At 55.0% G+C, this 10,523-nt stretch overlaps 1 long non-coding RNA gene across 2 annotated transcripts in view; it reads right to left on the bottom strand.

Annotated features, from left to right (window-relative positions):
* Positions 1-6,687, bottom strand: part of LOC118024220 — a 14,042-nt gene extending 7,355 nt beyond the window's left edge. For both annotated transcript variants that reach the window (XR_004683033.1, XR_004683034.1), the window contains exon 1: positions 6,581-6,687. This is a non-coding gene — a long non-coding RNA (uncharacterized LOC118024220). The remainder of the gene's footprint in view (positions 1-6,580) is intronic.
* Between the last annotated feature and the right edge of the window lie 3,836 nt (positions 6,688-10,523).

Genomic DNA, 10,523 nt, shown 5'->3' with positions numbered 1-10,523 from the left:
GGCAGTGGAGGTGATGGGGGCAGTGGGGGGACTGGGGGTGGGGGGACAGTGGGGGGATGGCGGGGGGGCAGTGGAGGTGATGGGGGCGGTGGGGGGACTGGGGGGGGGGGGTAGGGTGACGGTAGGGAGCGGGGGGGATGGTGGGGGAACGGGGGGGGGTCGGGGGAAGGGACGGGGCCAGGCCTGAATGGAGTGATGGGCAATGGGCATGGGTGCTCCCTCCGGGCTGATGACGGTGTCCGGGAGCTGGACAGAGACGCTGGCTGCACACCACTGTGGACACACTGAACGCCACAGAAGTATCCGCTTTCAAACAATTAACGGTTGATTTTATGGCATGAGAATTTCGCCTCCCTTTTAAAAAGGGAGATTTCCAAGTGTTAGCAGGCAGAGGTAGTAAAGACATATCTTTTCCAAAGGAGATTCTCTCCTTAATGGAATACAAGGGAAAGAAAGAGGCGTGCCCATGGCCTTCTGCTCTCCCCGGCACTTTTGCTCGCCATCCCTGGCGGGGCCCTCCCACCACCCCGAACTGCCCAGTAGGGTCCATGTTGGTCGGCTCAGGCTGCCACTGGGAAGCACCACAGACGCAAGGGCTTCAACAGCAGATCCTTCTTTTCTCCCTGTTCTGGAGGCTGGAAGTCCAAGATCAAGGTGCTTATCCCCAAATATCCTGAGGCACAGGGAATTAGGGCTTCCACATGTGGATTCTGGGGGACAATCCAGCCCATCACTGTGTCCCAGTTGACCGATGAGAAGATGGTGTGGAAAAGTCAACTCAAGTCACAGAACCGGTGGGAGGCAGAGCAGACCAAGAACCCAGGTATCCTGATCCCGTGCAAGTCCTCTCCTCCGTGCTCACCGCATCTCGTGGCGTGGACGACCACGGGGGCCCTGACTGCTGTCCTCCAAACTGCTGGTGGGAGCAAAGTCATCCGCACCCACGGGATGTTGCTTCAGCAAGCGGGTCGACGTGATCCCAGCTCCCTGCTGCCACAGATCCCACCACGTTTCCCTCTTCGTCCAACAACCGGGCTGGACTTCACCAGGGTTCTAGCATCTGCGAGGGGACTGTGTGATCAACTAATTAAATCTAATGATTTATGTGTCCACAAACCCAGCGGGAAGGCCAGCGCCGAGGGTGTCGGAGCCAGAAACAAAAGGAATCGCACAGCGTGAAGGACACCTGCTCCCTATCCTGCTCTTCCCCACACCCACCACCTTGCAGGAGGAGCCCTGTCTCCTCACCAAATAGCCCACATCATTCCAGGCTGTTGTAGAGGACATCCCTTGAAAAGATGCTCACCTGGACAAGCACGTTTTCTCTGGATCAGTCGGTTGGCTCCCCTTCCTCCAGAATGGCCCCTGTGCTCTGCTCAAACCAGATATGGGGGTCCCCGTCAAGGTCTCTGCTCCCCTCACCCCTGCAGCCAGCCACCAAGCCTGCAGAGCCCAGACTCAGAAACCCTTCATTCATGTCACAACATGGGGCTCCCACTCACACCCATCACCCTCCAACCACATGGCTCTGCCAAAGCATACACCTGCCCGGCCCTCACCCAGCCGCCACGAGGGCAGCTCTTAGGCCTTGGGTCTTGAACACACTGGCCACCACCACTGAGCTTCTCTCCCAGGCAGCTCCTCTCCTCCTGCAGAACCCCGCTGGCCCATCTGTGCCTCCAGGGAGCCTCCCATCTTCCTATGGGCTCGAGGTGCCCTTGGCACCCAGTACAGTTGAGTAAATGCTTGATGGATGGATGGATGGGTGAGTGAATGAATGAATGAATGAATGAATGAATGAGAAGTCTTGGCTGCTTAACAATGAGCCAGTCCAAGGGTAGTGGGAGTTTACAACACATCATCAGAGAAGGCTTCTTGGCTCTTGGCCTCAAAAACCAGTCCCCACCACCCTGCAGGGCATCGTTCTGGATAAATGGCTGCCACCTTGTCATGTGATCTGGTGGGTCTGGAAAAGGGCTACAGGCCATGGTGACAGAAGAGACAGAGTTCCCACCTGGGCTGCCACCCACTCTGTCCCTTGATGTAAATTACTGCTCAGAGGTTCTCCCTAGCCTCCTGTTTGCTGGCAATCCCCAAAGGATAAAGGGCCTTTCAGGAAATGGGTCAAGCTCTTCTCTGTTCAAACATATCTTTACGTGCACAGAGAAGGAAACCATCAACAAAACAAAAAGGCAACCTGCTGAATGGGAGAAGATATTTGCAAATGACATATTTGATAAGGGGTTAATATCAGAATATATAAAGAATGCATACAACTCAACACCACCAAAAAACAAATAATCCAGTTTAAAAATGGCAGAGGACCAGAGTAGACATTTTTCCAAAGAAGACGTACAGATGCCCAGCAGACACATGAAAAGATGCTCAACATCACTCATCGTCAGGGAAATGCAAATTAAAGCCACGATGACATATCACTTTACACCTGTCAGGATGGCTAGAATAAAAAACACAAGAAACAAGTGTTGGCGAGGATGCAGAGAAACGAGCCCTCGTGCACTGTTGGTGGGAATGCAGACGGGCACAGCCACTGTAGAAAGCAGTATGGAGGTTCCTCAAAAAATTAAAACAGAAATCTGTATGATCTAGTAATTCCACTACTGGGTATTTACTCAAAGAAAACAAAAATACTAATTTGAAAAGATAGGCTCACCCCTGCGTTTAGTGCAGTATTATCTACAATAGCCAAGATATGGAAGCAGCTCAAGTGTCCATCAACTGGTGAATGGATAAAGAAGATGTGGTGTATAGATACACAATGGAATATGATTCAGCCATAAAAAAGGAAATCTTGCCATTTGCAACAACATGAGTGGACCTAAAGGGTATAATGTTAAGTGAAATAAGTCAGGCAGGGAAAGACAAACACCATATTATTTCACTTTTATGTGGAACTTAAAAAAAATGAACATAGGAAAAGAGAGATAAACCAAAAAACAGACTCCTAACTACAGAGCACAAACTGGCGGTTGCCAGAGGGGAGGTGCTGGGGGGCTGGGGGAAATAGACTAAGTGGGGAAAAACATATCTTTAAGTGATTAGTGGGAGGGGAAATGTCACAGACACTTTAAGAAGCAATTTAGGGCAGATTTTTTGAGGCAACCAGAATGCAAGCTGCTCTCACAAGCCATTGCTGAGCCACCGCCGCCCGGTGCCGGATGACAGGGGCAGCAGCGACTGGGGCAGGCTGGGGCCAGCTGGGCAAGGGACAGCACCAGGGCCAGAGGACTGAGGCCCTCATCTCTTCCCCAGCACAGGGGCTGAGACCTAAGAGGGCAGAGGCAAAGTCTGGGCCGCCAATCTGATCACCAGGAATTAAAAGAAACACCACCTCCAGATCCAGCGGCAGACGTTCCGTGCCCAGCCTACAAATCCAAGGTGGGCAGAACAGGTCAACAAACGCTGCAGAGGGTCAGGAGCATCACCCAGGCCCACCGCACCCCCCAGGCGGGTCAGAGCCCCCCAACACATAGGCTCCTGTACTTCCTTGCCCTTCCCGGACTTGCCACACTGTTCTCCTGCCCCTGCAGAGCATGAACTCCTGAAGGCAGGAGTACATGTCCCTTGCTCGCCACCTTGTCCCTCACGCTCAGCTGGGTGCCAGGCAGCTGGTGGGCACTGGTACATGCTTGTGGAATAAATGAATGAATGGCTTATTGACATTGAGAAGAAGCATGGGGAAAACAAAGCCCGGTAGCATATCATGAGCCTGCGGCCACCATGAGATACAGAATAAACACCGCTGAGAGCCAGACTCACCCCCCATCGCCATCTGCCTGCACACCTGACTCCCTCTGCAACTCAGGATCAGATCTGGTTGGCCCCGCCAGGGCAAGGCGGAGGCAGGTGCCCGAGGTCAAGGGCTCAGGAAGGATTTTATTTATTTATCTGATAGAGAGAGACAGCGAGAGAGGGAACACAAGCAGGGGGACTGGGAGAGGGAGAAGCAGGTTCCCACTGAGCAGGGAGCCCGATGTGGGGCTCGACCCCAGGACCCTGGGACCATGACCCGAGATGAAGGCAGACGCTTAACGCCTGAGCCACCCAGGCGCCCCTGCTTCTTAGATTCTTGCCTAAGGAGTGGGCAAGCTGCTGAGCTTGGTCTCCCGACTTGGAAAGGGAGGATCCAGGATTTATGGAGCTTGACGCATATGCATATGTGGGGACTCTTTCAAGAAAGAACATAAAAATATCTTCCTCATACACATTTTATAAAACCCTAGGACCGGGGAACTCCTTGCTGGACACTTCCCAGAGCTCCGTGATGGCCCGGGAAATCCAACCTGGACCATGCTCTCTGGGTGCCTCGAGCCTCCCTCACCTCACACTCTGCTAGGAATCCCACACAGTGCCACCATGGGTAAGTCACTTCTCCATGCCTCAGTTTCTGCACCTATGAAATGGGTACAACCTTGGTGCCTGTGTCATGGGTTTGTGGGGACATGTAAAGGAGTTAACACAAGGAAAGGGTTTAGTCCAGGTCGGGGCACTTGGTGAGGATACTAGAAGGTGTTGCTGGAAGCTGCCTTTCAAGGCTCTGCATCCCTCCTGGATCAAACGGAAGGTCACGGCTCTCTGTAACTTAACAGTGGGATGGCAGCACAGAAGCTCTGTCTGCTGTGATCATGGATTGTGGTTATGAATTTTATGTTTTTTTATTATTTTTAAAGATATATTTATTTATTTGAGAGAGAGAGAAAGTGCACAAGCCGGGGGAGGGGCAGAGAGAGAGGAAGGAAGCGGACTCCCCATCAGATGCTTAACCAACGGAGCCACTCAGATGCCCCAGGTAAAGACCCCTTCAAAAATCCTAACCACAGGGGCACCGGGGTGGCTCGGCCGGTTAAGTGTCCGACTCTTGGTTTTGGCTCAGTTCGTGATCTCAGGGTCATGAGATGGAGTTTGGAGTGGCACTCCATGCTGGGCGTGGAGCCGGCTTAAGAGTCTCTCTCACGGGGTGCCTGGGTGGCTCAGTCGTTAAGCGTCTGCCTTCGGCTCAGGTCATGGTCCCAGGGTCCTGGGATCGAGCCCCGCATCGGGCTCCCTGCTCGGTGGGAAGCCTGCTTCTCCCTCTCCCACTCCCCCTGCTTGTGTTCCCTCTCTCTCTGTGTCTCTCTGTCAAATAAATACATACTTTAAAAAAAAAAACAGTCTCTCTCCCTCTGCCCCTCACCCCCATCTTCCTCCCAAATAAATAAATAAATGGTCTTTATCTTATAGAGACACACAAAAAAGGTTTTTTTTTTAATTACCCAGCTCATATTTCTTGCAAACCTTGCTCTTGCTTGTACATGATTTTTGCACCTTGTAAGTAAGTAGTCATTGCTTAAGTAAAACAATTACACAAATAAGTAAAAAATGTAAGTGCCTCGGGCACACCCAATATCTCTGATATTTCAATAAGCACCTGACTGCTGGTTCACAAAGCCGCACCCTCCCTCCCACGGCTGCATCTCTATGATTTATCCAGAAGGGGTGACTCCCCCCCGCCAGGCACCCGCAGAGCGCTGTTGGAGCTCCCAGAAAGACCCAGTCAGACTCAAGCCTCCCAGGCCCCCGCCAGGCACCCGCCTCCCACCAGTGTCATCACCCTCATGGAGGATGGGTCCACACCCTCCTTTCCTGCCCCACTCCTGGCCTCAGCAGCCAAGCCCTGATCTGGACCAGCCCACTACCTGAGAGCAGGTAGGAAAGAGGGGCCGCACCACGCTGGGGGGAGACCCACTGCAGCCACGCCGGCAGAGGACATCCCCATCCCCCCGGCGTCCAGCCCCATCCTGGACCCCAGGGCCTCGGCCCGCCCTCTGAGGCCCGGCTTCGGGCCCTGCCTCCCCCATCACAGGGCTGCGGCCAGCCAGGCAGCGCCCAGGGCTGGGTGTGGAATCAGACCTGGCTGGACCCAGCACTTCCTCTGTGACATCTTGGGCACATTCCTCACCACCCTGGCCTGTTTCCCCTTATGACAAATGGAAAACATAACCGAATGTCCCTTAGGACTAACTGGGACAGACTGCAAAGCGCCCACCCCGGGATAGTACTCAGCAGTCACCGGCCCCTTTCTCTCATCGGCCTGGGCTCCTGGGGCAGCGGGGAGCTGCTGAGAGGCCCGGCCAAGCTGTAGCCCACGGGGCTCCCCGCCGTGGGGCAATTTCCGTGACCCTCAGCTCCTGGGCACCACACACACACCCCCGAACCCCAGCTTCCGTTCATCAGTGCTGGAGAAGCCCAGACTGTGGAAGCATCCAGGCTGACTCCAGCCTGGCCACCCAGACCACATACTCACGCTAATTCTGCCAGAAAGACCAGCCTGTGGTTGGGAAGAACGGCCATTATGGTTTCCAGAAAATTCCTCCGAGCAGGGAGAAGCTGTTTGCCATTCCTGAGGCTTCTCCAGTCAGTCTGAATGCGGTTTTCCAATTAAGCTGGGACTGCTCCCAGATCTCTGCTTTAAACAACCACCTCTCCGCTTTCCCTCTAAAGAAACAAAACCCTTGAGACGTGCACAACCCCTCCCTTTTATTTTGTTTTAAACGACCTCTGGGTGTTTTTTCCTGCTTACCCAGGTGGTGTGTGTTGTATAATCCAGGAGCACTGGTGGGAGGGCACCTGGGGGGTCGGAAGTCCAGGCCATGGATGGGGTGGATCTGCTCACCAAGTTGGGGACTGCACAAGGAGAACCGAGCCTGGGGAAGGAAGACAAGTCCTCCTCTGGGCGGGACAAGCAAGATTGCACTTGGGAATTCTTAATTCTGCCTCCGGTCAGGAATGTGGGGAGAAGGTTAAAGACCCCGGGCTAGCTCTCAGGTCCTCAGCCCAAATGAGGTATCGGCATCAGGGGATGGACGTGACCTCTAGGTCACGTGGAGGGCCGAGAGAAGAAAGAGCCAAGGACAAAGCAAGGAAGAGGGGGCCGATGAAGAGAAATGGTCAGAGGCCTGGAAGGGAATGGACAGGAGGAGGAGAAGGAGGAGAGAGGCACGCCATGGGCCAGCCACATCCCATGGCCAGAGAGGGCCATTTAGATGAGGTCTACCAAGGTCTACCGGACCTGCTACCCATGATGTCACTGACCACCAGGATGCACTGAGCCGGTTCTGAGTCTAGTCTTTAAGAAGACGGGCGTCTGCTACTTCCTCCTTCTTGAAATGACCTCTCTGAGGACACTCCCTGGCAGAACCAAGCCCCCATGCCAAGAGGAGCCCAGCCTGGGACCCATGCAGCCTCCCCGGTCAGCATCGAATGCCGGCTCCGTGAGCACGTGTCCTGTGGGCTCTGGTGTGCCCCGGCTTACCGGGGACGGCAGCCTGGCCAGAGGACCTCCCCAGAGCCCAGTCAACTCACAGGATCAGCAGATAAACGAATGTCCTCAGAGCCTTCACGAGAACAAGATTAATGATTTGGTGGGGATAGACCCCTCCCCAAAAGGAGTAAAGCATGAACAGGTGTGTGTGTGTGTGTGTGAGCACCTGCGTGTGCAGGGAACAGAGACAGTGTTTAGAAGCTCCTCCTCGAGGAAGCTGACCGACCATGAAAGGAGGAGGGGGAGGGGACCTGTTCGTTGCCCCTCACTACTTAACAGTTTCCTTCCTCCTGGTCCCGGGCCATGAGCCCACCCCCGAAAGCTGGTTCACAGCCTCCGCGGGGATCTACCAGAGACGCCGAGGGTGACGGAAGCAGCCCTTGCAGCCGGAGCCTTGGCCGGGGTCCCAGCCCCAGCCCTGCCACTTAAACTCCTGGGCCTCAGTCTTCACCTCTCTCAAGTGGGGCTAATGATACTTGACCTGCCAGTGTTTCAGGGCTATGGCTGGAAATAAACAAAATGAAGGATCTGGAAACTGTCAGCGGAAAGGCCAGTGCAAGGGACTATTATTATGACGATCCAAAGGGAGGAGGAGGTGGGGGGGCCAGGAGCTCACAGCCTCCCTCAGTGGACACAACACAGTTACATGAAAGCAGCTCAGGAAGATCAAGTTTGCCCGCAGGGCTCTGGATCTCAGCACCAACTTGAAGAGACCCCCCAGTGTGGTGCAGACAGTCTCCTGAGAGCCTGCCCGGCCTTCGGCCCCCATGAGGGCTCCTCAGATTTGCAGGTACATTGAGGGCTGCTTCTGTGACCAAAGATGACGGCCATTTCCAGAGCATCTGCCAGAGGACCTGGCACCCTCCCTATTTATCACAATCTCATTTTCCACCTCCAACATCTGTAGCTGAAAATCAGTGCTGCCTCCTGGGGTGGGGGGAGCGAGCACCAGAAAATGAGGCTGAAAACATCATAAAGTGTAAAAAAAAAAAAATCATGAGCACCTTTATCCCACTGACCTACAGGCAGGGTCCTGAGCTGAGGTGTGTACAACCTGGGAGAGCAGGGGAAAGGGGGCGTGAGACCCATAAAGGGGGAACCTAAATAAAATCGCACATGGTGCTAGGAGAGGGTCCACACGGCCGACCAACAGCGGCAGAGCAGGTTCTCCGGATGGAGGCAGCTTTCGGGCTTTCCAGTGGTTTCCATGGCACCGTGCCTTCATAATCCTCACCCAAACAGCTCTCCTTCAGCTCACCTTGTGTCACCGAGCCAGAGGAGAAATGGAGTAAGTGTGACAAATATGCTGAGAGCGAGAAAGTTGAGCGTGCGTGTGCGTGTGCGTGTGCGTTCGTGTGTGTGTGCAGGGAGCTCGGGCAGAGCCAGGGTTTTCCTTCAGAATAGGTGACCTTGGTCATTGCCTGGGGGCTCCGAAGGCATTTCTGGGAGCCAGACCCACCAAACTCTGATTTGGAGAAATCCATGGACTCAGATCCCAGCCGGTTTGGCGGGGAAGATGCCGGGGCCCCCTTGCCGTGGGTGGTCAGGTCCTCCACAGCAGGTGCTCATGAGTGCGGAACCCAGAGCCTTTCTCAGGTTCAGAACCCCTAGGAGAAGGAGGTGTGCAAACTCTCCACCCCCCAAGAGTCTAACTACCCTCCATCTGGTGATGTTTTCTCTTTCATTCGTTCAACAACGACTGAGCGCCTTCGTGGGCCAGGCACAGACTGGGCTGCAGGCAGAGCGTCCGGCCAACCAGCCATGCACCACCTCTCCCTCGCTGCCCCAGGCTCAGCAGACAGGCAGGTTTGCCACGAATTCTCGCCCCCTGTGGCATCCTCCACTTGCCTGCCGTTCAGATCAGACCCCCAGCAGCAGCAAGCTGCTGAAAAGGATTCCAGGTGCTCCATTCTCCCTTTCATCGGTTCTCTCTCCCTTTTTTGTCTTCTTTTTTTTTTTTTTTTAAGATTTTATTTATTTGAGACAGAGAGAATGAGAGAGAGAGAGCACACGAGAGGGGGGAGGGTCAGAGGGAGAAGCAGGCTCCTTGCTGAGCAGGGAGCCCGATGCGGGACTCCATCCCAGGACTCCAGGATCACGACCTGAGCCGAAGGCAGTCGCTTAACCAACTGAGACACCCAGGCGCCCTTTTTTGTCTTCTTTATAAAAATGCTCTTTACTGGTGGGAAAGTTAGCATGAAAAAGACAGAAAATGAGGCTCAGGAAGGATGCCTGATGTGCAGCGATGTATTAACCTGCCAGAGGCTCTTCCTCTCCAAGCCCAGCAGCTGGGAGATGGGCCTCCCCTCTCCCCTCCTGCCAGCAGAGGGGAGCGATGGGTCAGGGTGGGCATCTGGCCTCATGGCACCAGCTGAGCTCAGGACCATGGGAGACCAGCGTCTGCTGCTGGGTTCCTGTGGGCATCTGATGTATCACCTTAGGGCCCCGGAGAGTCAAAATCTCCATGAGGTGTGCTCCTTCTCTCCCCGGGGACTCAAGCCGCCACTGTCCCCTCCTTTCCGCCTGGCACCTGGTCACGTGCCCCACCGCCCTCTGGAAGAGCCAGCTGGGCACCTGCCATGGACTCCCCAGGGACCCCAACTGGGCTGCCCTCTGGACTGACCCTCCTGGCACTCTCACTTACCCACACGAAAACACCAGGACCCTGGTCTACAAAGGAGCCAGCTACAGAAGAGCCACCCCAGGTCCCGCCTTCCCAGAGAGGGGGCTGGCTGCCCACCATGCAAGGCAGAGGTCCGGGCCAGAGTGCCCACAAGGTGAGGGGGCTAATAGAGTTTGTTTCCCCGGAAACAATGGAGGGGGTGGTACAGGCAAGCCTTGAGGCGTGAGAGAGAGGCTGGATGGCCCCGTGCCTGGGCTCAAATCACATCGAGTCAGCTTCCCACTTATTAACCAAGGGAACTGGCCTGTCGCCATTTTCCTGCGCATCCACGGCGGGGGCGGGGGGGGGGGGCGGACAGCAGCACCGTCTCCCTGAATCATGCAGAGGTCCCACAGGTAAGGAGTTTAGAACAGTGCCTGGTGACGGGAGGTACAGAGCAGAGACCTGGGGACAGAGGCACAGAGCAGAGCTCTGTGTTCAGCCAGGCCCTGAATGAGCCTCCCCCCGACCCATGGCAGGCAGGGTAATCCCCACCCCCACTGGCAGAACACAAGGTTGGAAGATGGGTATTTTCTCCCA

This window comes from Mirounga leonina, unplaced genomic scaffold (genome assembly GCF_011800145.1).
Source record: "Mirounga leonina isolate KUSES-001 unplaced genomic scaffold, KU_Mleo_1.0 Mir_197, whole genome shotgun sequence".
Taxonomy (NCBI): domain Eukaryota; kingdom Metazoa; phylum Chordata; class Mammalia; order Carnivora; family Phocidae; genus Mirounga; species Mirounga leonina.
Note: the sequence above shows the minus strand (reverse complement) of the source record. Positions and strands in the feature narration are given on the sequence as shown.